Raw genomic sequence first — 10,688 nt, 5'->3', positions numbered from 1 at the left:
GCTAACTAGACAAGCCAGTTGTTAATCTCCAGCTGTTACGGACAATTTGCATATCAAACGTCATATAAAACCGTTCAGGTCTACTGAATCTTGGCGTCTGACGTAATGGACTATTGCTAAAAATGAGCAGATTGTCGTTTGCAAGACCTGTAAAACATTTGCAGCTGCAACATAACATTACATCATCGTTAAATCTTTAATTACTTGAACAAGTGTAAGCCAAATTTGAGCAGGTGTGAGCTAGACTTGAGCAGGTGTGGGCCAAGCTTGAACAGGTGCTTGAATAACTTATCATTGCCTATCATTATTACGTCACATAGCTGCTTACATGCGTTTGAGATATTGCAAATTATTCTCGTCATTCGTAAAATTGTTGCTTGAAAGTTAGTCGCATATTTAACTGTTTTGCTTAGTGCTGCCAGCTGGACGACATTTCCGTCTTTTATCTAAATAGTTTGTATTGTAGTGACAAGTTTTTAGTGGTGTATCGTGTTGCACCACATTTTCGACAGCTTTGAGGCTATTTTTACAGAAATAAAATTTTCGAATAGACGTTTCTAGAAGAGTGTTTCTTTCGGTCATTACATACAGACGAACGGATCCGGAAATCTTATGTTACAATTTTCCCACAAAGAGATTATGGTTTACCGCTGTGACCACCAGCTACCAAAGGAACAAGCTGGATTTCGGCACGAACACTGTATGACTCATCAAGCTAACCGAGAATATTGAGGAAAGTTTCGAGAAGGACAAGAAAGCTGTAAAAGTAATCTTAACCCTTACGAGGTTGGGCTCCCTGGAGTCTTGCTCAGTTTGGGGGGGGGGCTGTCGATTCTTCTTATGCTTTAGGAGTGATATCTCTGTTATTTTTTAAGGTACGGTTTCAAACTTTGGGATTCACTTTGTAAAATTATTTACGCTGAGCATATCCGAAAATTAAACCTATGTGAATTTTAGAACTGCTCATAGACGTTGAAATGTTGAGGTGACTTATGACTTTTGGATTATTTTGCGATTAAAGCGATTGTAGCGTGAGTTTACACATTATTTTTTGATAGAGTAATGAAGAACATGCATTGCAATGTTGTGATTAAATTTTTTTTACATAATCTCAATTTGAATCTATATTTTTCATGCAAAATAATAACTTTTCCCACGCTCAAAATAAACCTCGCTACTTGACTAAAAGAACAATGCTTCATCTATTACATGCAGTAATGAGATTTCTGAACGCGTGTCACACCAATTTGGATTATGATCTTGTGACCTCGGTTCCAAGAACAGCAACTCCTACGCTTTATTAACAAATGTAGACCAGCTGAAGAAGCAGGGTCGCGTTTATCAAATACTATTATGTAATCCACGAAACGAATGGAAGATCATGCAACAAAAAACGCGGTTTAAATGCAATGTATTGTAGTTGCAACAGCGTCTCTCAATGTAAGTTCAATGTGAACTCGGCTACATACAAGGCTAGTACTAGGAGTAAGATTACCCGATAAAGTCGATGATGCTCTACGTAAACAGAAGTCAGAAAGAAATTCAAAATAAAACAGTTACGGTTCATTAATAAACAGAACGTCACAACGCTTTTCACCAAAAGGAAAATCTGTAATGCCTCGGGTCATTTTCTTGTGGATTTAATAAGCTCTCTAAGATTCATATGCCACACACTAAAATCCAAACAATATTTAGATTTATTCAAAGTAGTATTTATTATGCGTCAAATCATTGTGAACCTGGAGAAATACTTTACAAAGAATTAGCTGCCTAATGGGCGTTTATGCGATAAAAATGTCAGTTTGGCAGCAAAATATTGATAAGTATTTTGATTTGGTTACAGCAATACCGGACTGCAGCAATTGGCACAAGGCTCTTGCAGCAACGTTTTTCAACTTGATTCAATGGTAAAGCAACTTGTGTTCTGTCAGGTTATGTACACACAAGTTCAGAAATATTTAGGAATATGCAATGAGGCACATTGAAATTACAAGTGGCTGCACATTTACAGTTTGATAATACGAGAAATTGAATACAACGCTAATACAATCATTTCGACGTGGATTCAACATTGCAAGACAATGTGAACATGCGCGGGTTTGCAATTAGATTACTTCTCTTCTATCCTTGTTTGTATAAAAGTCATAAAATCAGTCGTTGTATCCGTGCTAAAATTCAGCTATGTTCAAACCGCATTATATTGATATTTTCTAAATAGAAAATGGATTTATAAAATATGAATACAATACTGTTTCAGCATATAAAAATGCTGAATTTTACATCCAGTATTACGATTAGTTTTACGACCCACTTTTTATACAAAGAAGGATAGATGATTTTGATAAGCAATCAAATTGCAAAACCGCGCATGTTTACAAATATTCAACGTCTTGGTATGTTGAATCAACCTAAAAATAGCTATCTGTCTAATGAAAGGAAAAACTTTCATTGAGCTCCGCGTTTTATTTAGGCTGTGGTTGAAGCCAATGTTTATAAAACCGCAATCATTCAAATAGTTTATTCTGCCCAAAAGCAAGCTTGACATACTCGTGTGGAATGTGCAGGGCATAAAGGCTTTTCACAGCACTGACATTGGCCACGGTTTTTTGGTAGTTTATTTTTTCTGGCTTTGGCACCTTCTCCCATAATAGCGTGTTTGCATACGTCGCATCTACGTCGTGTCGACGATAGTTGGGGCAGAGTGGCCCTTCTGCCGCTTGGAGTTGTTGTTGAAGATTGTTTCCCTATTACTGCTTCAATCTTATGTATGGTGTGATAGTTCAGGCCCTGGAGAGATCGCGACTTTATGAATGGCTTCACGAGTTCCATGGCCAGTTCCCAACCGAAGTCGAAGGATTTTCGCTTGCGTGGATCAGTCCCTTCATTTAGTGCTAAAACTGTAGATGCGTTGACGCGGCAAGTATCCAAAAAATAAGCAAACGCAGTAGTTGTCCACTGGGAACTTCGCTTTGCCGTGGGGACTTCGCTTTGCACGTGAATGAACCAACCCATCCTTTGGTCGATGATATCGGTGCCACCCTTTGTGAAGTCGTAAAGCTTATACAAGCCTGGCTTCTTTTTGCCGTCATCCTTGGTAATCCCCAATAGAGGTTGCATGGTCGTCAACATCAAAACATTCCGCATGCCAGAACTCTTCGTTTTTACTACATAAGAATGTAGATTAAGATCAGCCTCACTCGTCTGCCAATAAATTTCGTACGAAAATTTCTCCCTACCACTCACTTGCTTCACTTCCAGGGGTATTCCTCTACGTATAGCGTTGAGGGTTCCCACTGACGTTATACCCCTGTCAAGCAACCACTGCGCGAGTGGTATGGAGGTGTACAAGCGGTCATACGAAATATTCCGACCTTGAAGGTCACCGTGTTGTTCCAGGCTCATCACTATTCCTTTTACCACTTCTTCTGTTCCACGAACGTAAAAATGAAATGGCTCTTCCTTCGGTTTACCTGAATAGACCGATGCCGTAAATGTGTATGGGAATCTGCTGGCGTTTACCGACTTGAACAGAAGGCCATATTTCGCAGGCTTGTTTGGATTATATTGCTTGAAGGCAATTTGTGTCCTCATGGGGTATAGCGTTTCGTCCAACGACAAGTAGTCACCTGGAATGACATGTTTGCCGCAGTTTTCGTTAAACATTTCGAAAATGACTCGAAATGCGGCAAACCGGTCATTCTTCCAACGTTGCGGCCTAGTATTTTGGTCGTCAAACGAAATGTTCGAAAATAAAAATTTAAAGCGGTTCTTGCTCATTGTTGCACTAAACACGGGATGCCCTTGCAGTTGATTGAACAATACATCCGTGGAATGACCAGCCTGTCCTAAAAGCCCCCGAAAATACCACAATCCAACAAAAGCCAGCATCTCCTCGTTGTTGGTTGGGCCAAAATAGCAGTACCTGCTGTCATGTAAAATTCTCTCTGGCAATTGAGAAATGAGTGTGGCAATTTTTCTATTTGTTTCTTGAACAATAATGTTCAAAATGTTTAAAGAAAAAAATAGTTCCCATGCTTGCCGAGGAGTCTTGGCTTCTTTGGCTTCTCCTCTAACACCAGTCGGGCCAGATATAATGTTAGCCCGACCCCTTCTCCCATTGTGCACCGGTCTCGCATTAGACCAAGTAATGCTGACGCCGCCCTCTTGTCTGTTCTTTGGCTTTTCTACAAAAGTTGTATAAGACTTCAGTGTGTCGGGAAACTCAACAGCATCGTAGTTGTTCATGTCGAGAGAGGAATCTATGCTGTTCACCAGTCTTTTCGATGTTATAATCCGTCGTGGTGGCGCAAACTCCGGTTGAACATCGCCCATGGAAGGTAACTGGTCGTCAATCTCAATCGGAATCGCTGTTGCGGAAGTTGACGGAGAAGAATCCGCTTCTTCATCTGAATCGGAGTGCCATAAATCCTCCAAATCATCCGCCTGGCTTTCGTCGTCAGAATCCAGTAAAACATGTTGCAATATTTCTTCAGCACTGAATCCTTGCCTTGCCATGTTTTATTTAAAAGTGAAAAGGACGTAATTTTTTTAATAATGGCGTTGAAATACTAAAGAAAATGTATAATGAAACAAATTGTTAGTCACGTAGAAACTAGTTAGAAAAAAATTTTTACACAGAATTATAAAAGTCAAGAATAAACCAAAACTTTGCAATATAATAAATTGTCAGACCGTTGTCAAAAATTGTGAAGTGCACTTTACATATTTACTGATGATGAAACTATATGAATGCTATGGTTATCTATGGTGATTCAGATTAGCTTCTTGAGCAATGCTTCACGTTTATGATAAACTACACGTAGAAGGGAAATCCAACAGGCGTTTGCACAATTTCGTCGTTTAGCGACGTAGATTTGACGAAAGCGGCGTAATAATTATTAGGCCTACCTGGTATCAATATTGGCTGTTTCTGCAATGTTGCGTTATGACCATGAACGCCACGTGGCTTGAAAAACAACATTATAACGCTGAATGAAACCATGTGCATGAAGCTGATAATTTATCTAATAAAATAATCTCTGATGTAAATTCAACGATTGGGCAATGGTATGTCTCAACAAAATTACCAAATATTCCATCATTTTGACGGCTAGAATGCATTGTTGAACCTAAACCGAAAAATATAGATGCGCTGTTCATCCATAATTTTTGATATTTGTTTATATGTTTAGTGAAAATAAGCTGTCATTCTTGTTATTATATTGAAAATTAAAAAAAAGTTTGCAAAACGTCTATATTACCATGAATGCGGTTTCATCTATTTTGATTGTCCCTTGCTGTAGGCGTACTTAGGCAAGTTGTAATTATCACAATCTAACTTTTCCCAACTATGAGCACTATATCTCGATGCGCATTTGTGTATTGTGTAAAATTTTGATGGTGTCCAAAAATCAAATATTATTTACAAAATAACTCGATCTCTTAGAATATCCTCATATGTCACATCAACAAATACTTTCCTGACTTACAAATAGGCCTAACTAAGGTAATAAAGAAACATTCTACTAACGGACAATTCAGTGATAAAAAAAATCCAAAAGTTTGATATTTCTTGCAAATGCAAACAATATAAGTTTTTTCATAACAAGATGAAGTTCAATAGCATTACAAGAATTCCATCACCATAATTCAAAAAGAACCTTTCCATTACTTGGGTTGACCCTTGCAATTAATCCGCATATGGGGTATGTTATGTACCACTATGGTTCACCGTACTGCCGATTGCCTAAAGCATGAAAAAAGTTGCATCTGTCTGCGGTTATAAGTTATATTTTTTTCTAAATTGAACTAAAACAGCTATTCGCATTATGAAACAGTTGGATAAGTGCCATAAATCAAACTATGGAATAAGTTTGTTTCCCTATAAAAACGCCTGCCTGCAAGATGATACCATGTTCATAAAAATTACTCGATGTAGCCTGCATAACGCAATATACTTTATGATATTATATTTTCTGATTATACATTTCCAGTCCTTGTCACAGACTGCATAATGCTCACTCATTCACTTGCAATGTAACTGAAAATAGTTGTTAGATAAAACCTATATATCACACGCGCTATCAAGTAAAAGCGTTCTATTTTACATTGATTCGATTGGCTCAATATGAGATGGCTACTTCTAAACTACACTTATGAAGGCAGAGTCTGCAATTACTTGAATTTTTGCAGGTGTGACCTACAATAAATAATGCGATTAATCGAATACAATTCTCACACAACTCGTGAATATGTCTAGTCAATCAGCGCTGACATAATGCTGGATGATGCATTATTGTTTATTGAATAATTTAGTAAATATGCGTAACTTCATCTGTTTGTTATTGTGAGACGAAACTAGGAAGAATGGAAATAGAAATGGATAAAATAAAGGTATTTTTATTCAATGTAAACGCGCTGCCGCGTGTCATTATCTAACTAAAATATCTCTCGCCGCTAGCCTATCTCGATTCACCGTTTTCTGACGTCACGTCCATTCGACAACAAACGATTTCTTTCATGCATTCTCAGTTCAGGTTGGCAGTTACCCGCCTTTCCGTCGATTCAACATTGCAAGACGTCGCATAAGTTCATATCTTTAGTTTGGTAAACAGAGATAATATTTCATTGTGACATTGCTATGTAAACTTATATTTCACATGAGACAACTTGACAAGTAAATATACAAGTTTTCACAATTTACGACGAGTTATAGCACATGGAAATGTTACGCTACAATTGCTTTGGAAGGTACTGCATTGTGGTTTAGTTTATCAGTGACAGTGAACCTGGTACAAGAAGCCTCGAATATATTGATTCAACTAAGCTGCATCACGTATAAACGTGGTGGAACGATCGTCCTTTTCACAAAAGCGTGATGTTCTGGTTTATCCTACACAAATGAGAAGCGTATTGCATTTCAAATCTTTACATGTCGACTTGGAAATAAATGTTTACAAGTATATGTGAGAAGCTTTGGGAACATCGACGCCTTTTCTGCTTTTGATAGTGTGTCGGACAAAAGGAAAGATTTGAAACCAAAATCATGATATGTTACAGCGCAGCTTCTACAGTAGCTAAATTTCTAATTATTCAAAAAAGCGTTGTGGCCCAAACAGTACAATCTAAAACCAGTCCACAACGTTGAATATGTCACGAGAAAGGAAAATGCAATCAAAAGAAACCAGCCAATCACTTTCAATACTTATCTCACATTTTATATCAAATCTACTCCAAATGACGCTGAGTCATTGCAATAACGTTGTAGCCTATGCTTTGTTTGATTGAAAGGACATCATTTTCTGCGAAAAACAATTGTCGCGCTAGATGTATTGTCACCAAGTCTTATGTTTAATTTTACGCAATTTCAACCGTAAGCGACGGTAAATCATCGTATCAAAGTTGAAGCTTTTCCTGTATCGACGTCGCTTATAAGCCGTGGTGAGAACAAAAGATCCACGCATTCTGCCAATTTCCTTCACGCTGTGAAGCAGTTAGGATTAACGAGACATGGACCAAATTAATTACTTTCATCCAACTGGTGGGAAAGTTTTGAACAATAGAATATGAAATATTTCAGAGGATGTGCTGAGAAATGCCTTATATCTCTCAATTTATAACCTTTATTCGCTCAAAATTTCAGCTCAATAGAGGTGAATGAAAGTTAGGAAAAGTCAAGAAATCTCGTAGTCGCAGCCTCAGTGGTTTTAGAGATACAACTGTTGATGCAAAAAAGTTGAATTGACAGCCCCCCCCCAACCTTCAAACAGTTAAAAGTAAAAAGTAATCTTAACTGTAAAAGTAAGATGCAAGAGTAATCTTAGTGGACCTTATACTTTTGCATATGACACTGTGTGGCACCAAGGGCTGACCCTAAAGCTACCCACATGATCCCAGACAAAAAGGTAGTGCGATTTCTCGCAAACATTCTGGCAAATCGCGAAACCTTTTTGCTGAAGATGACTGACTGGCACTGGCACTGCGGTCGACCCTGTCTCTTAAGAAACGTACAATCGGTACAATCAGGCATCGCCACGGGCAGGGAGGCGGATGCCCCCCTGCCCTCATTTTTTCTGCTGATGGAGGGGCAGGGGGGCAATGGTGCCCTTTTAAAGTCATGTAAGCTACTGCACATTTCGCAATATAACAATTTCTGCTATTCACTTTTAGCCTAATTATAATCTTTCATTTTTGCCTCAAAATAATATTTACGGCACAAAATTTTGCAACACAGTAGAGGCCTTAAAACTAGTTTTGTTTTCGGCAGCCATCGTGGCTTACCGGGAGCTCCTTCTCGGCGGCCAAATCTGCGTGCTCGGAGGCCAAAATACAAATAACGATAGCACAAGTAAATAAAATTAAACTTGCAACAATGCTAAAATCATCACTTAGTGTTGTTGAAGGCAGGGCCTGGGCGACGTCCTACAATAGAATCATTGCACCACGCAATAACTGCTTTATTGGGATTGTAATCCAGTACTGCGGGACCAGCTAACAACACTCGCACGAGTGTCTCCAATGTGGCTGATTTTAAAGAAGTTGGCCACTCCCCTAGAATTCTTTTTAGCAACGAAAAACAACGTTCGACATGATTGTGTTGACGATGACCGCAAGGTAATGAAATAAGTATTTCAATGATGTGAAGGACATTACTAAAAAGAAGCATAATTTTTTGCAAAATATGACCAAAAATGTTTTCCCCCTCGGATGTCAACTAACTTCGTTCTCCTTTTTAACAATGATTCAATGTCCGACAACATCGAATCGACATAAAAACGACAATATTACCAGCCGATGTAAATTAGCACTTCGGATTAAGACTTTGATAAAATAAACGTCGGAAATTACAAACAAGACTTACAGCGCTGGTGATCGCAGATGGATATATTCCATCAATAACAAATATTCCCGCACAATGCAACAGTGGCGATTATGGCGCGCTGACCTAATTTTGCGTCACTCTTTGATACTACATATTTTCGACAGTTAATCCACGGTCATTCTGTTGCGAAATTAAATAATTGGCTAGAAGAGACCGGCGAGCAAACTTGGCCGATTGAAGAGGTGGAATCGGCGGTCATTCAAGCACTACTTAGCGGCCATGGCCGCAGGCTGCTTTAAAGCTTGACAGTTGATTACATCATTATAACATAGCATGATGCCCTTCTTTGTAGCCTATACCGGACACTTGTAGGCTACCATTACTCAATACATAGTGAGCTGATAGATTAGCATTATCGCTATATCTTATCTTAAAACTTCAAAAAAAATTGGCCTTATAGTAAACAAAAGTGCCCTTTTTTCGTAATCTTGCCCCCCCAGTCAAAAGTCGTTCCGGCGCCCCTGGCCCCGGGTAGACTTTGTAGGGAAAGCCACGTACGCAGTTTAGTCCTACAAGCTATGTCAAGGGATGACCATCTCCTCAACCAGATTGTCATAAACTCGCACTCCCAAAAGCCCAACGCTTGAAATCTCGACGCCTCTTTTCCAACATGCTGCATCTGTAAATCTAACTTCCACATTTCCGAAATTTGGAACAGTGAATGGAGAGAAGTTGCGAGACCAACCCAATTCACAGTCCTTTCCAATACCAACAGTCCAACACTCCACCTGGAGCAGAACTACCTCGGAAGGACTGGGTGAAGCTCAATCGCCTACACACTGGGGTGGGCCGTTTCAACAACAACATGTTCCAATGGGGCCTCGCCGACTCACCATCTTTATTGACCGTTTTAGGAACAAATCACCAAGTAGGTTGTGCCTCTATACGGCTGCATTGACACTGACTGATTTGTAAAGCGCTGAGGAGCAACGCATTCTGCGATGGATGCAACGCTATATAAGAGCAAGCATTATTATTATTAATATCAAACGTTTGCGTTTTAAAATGAATTATTGTTTGATCAAAACCAAGTCCTGTTCTGAATAGCCTAACATTGCTTGTGCACACAGTTTGCCTGAACATTCAAATTTTGATCAGTAATTTTGTTTTCGCCTGACTGGCGACGAAACTTTAGCCTTTTTACCATTGAAACTTTTGACACGTTTTATTTGAAATATCAAAGCACAAATAGACTAAGAAGCCCCATCAGGAAAGTCTTCTCTGACAATGGAACCAACCTTGTGGGTTGCGAAACCAAGTGTACAATTTTTTATTGTGAAAGATTCTACTTACACATGACACATTTATATGGCTTTTCACCAGTGTCAATTCGCATATGATATTTCAGGTTACTGACATGTGCAAACGATTTCTTACACATGTCACATTTATATAGGGCTACCATACGTCCTCTTTTAAGAGGATTTGTCCTCTTTTTTCAAGAAAAATGAATTGTCCTCCGAGGACACTAAAAAATGCTCAAATGTCCTCTTTTTTGACAGTTTGGGTTTTCTTGCTTATATTTTCAACAGGATTATATTGCTTGATGACGTTTCAGCGACGGCTAGTAGGGTATTTGTCTTCAAAACATTTTGTATAGGCTATCAATGTAACATGCTGATTTATAAGCTCTACAAGAAATTGGCGCATTTTATGGAACTGTTGTTGAACGTTCATTGCCTGGTTCACTCTAAGATATTAAACGACATTATAAAGCCCATGCTCAGTTTGCTCACACTTTTACAAAAAATTATTCTTTTATCTAACTTACATACGTTTTATAATGATTAATGATAGCCTACAACGC

Source organism: Aplidium turbinatum, chromosome 14 (genome assembly GCF_918807975.1).
Source record: "Aplidium turbinatum chromosome 14, kaAplTurb1.1, whole genome shotgun sequence".
Classification (NCBI taxonomy): domain Eukaryota; kingdom Metazoa; phylum Chordata; class Ascidiacea; order Aplousobranchia; family Polyclinidae; genus Aplidium; species Aplidium turbinatum.
This window is presented reverse-complemented; position numbering follows the sequence as displayed.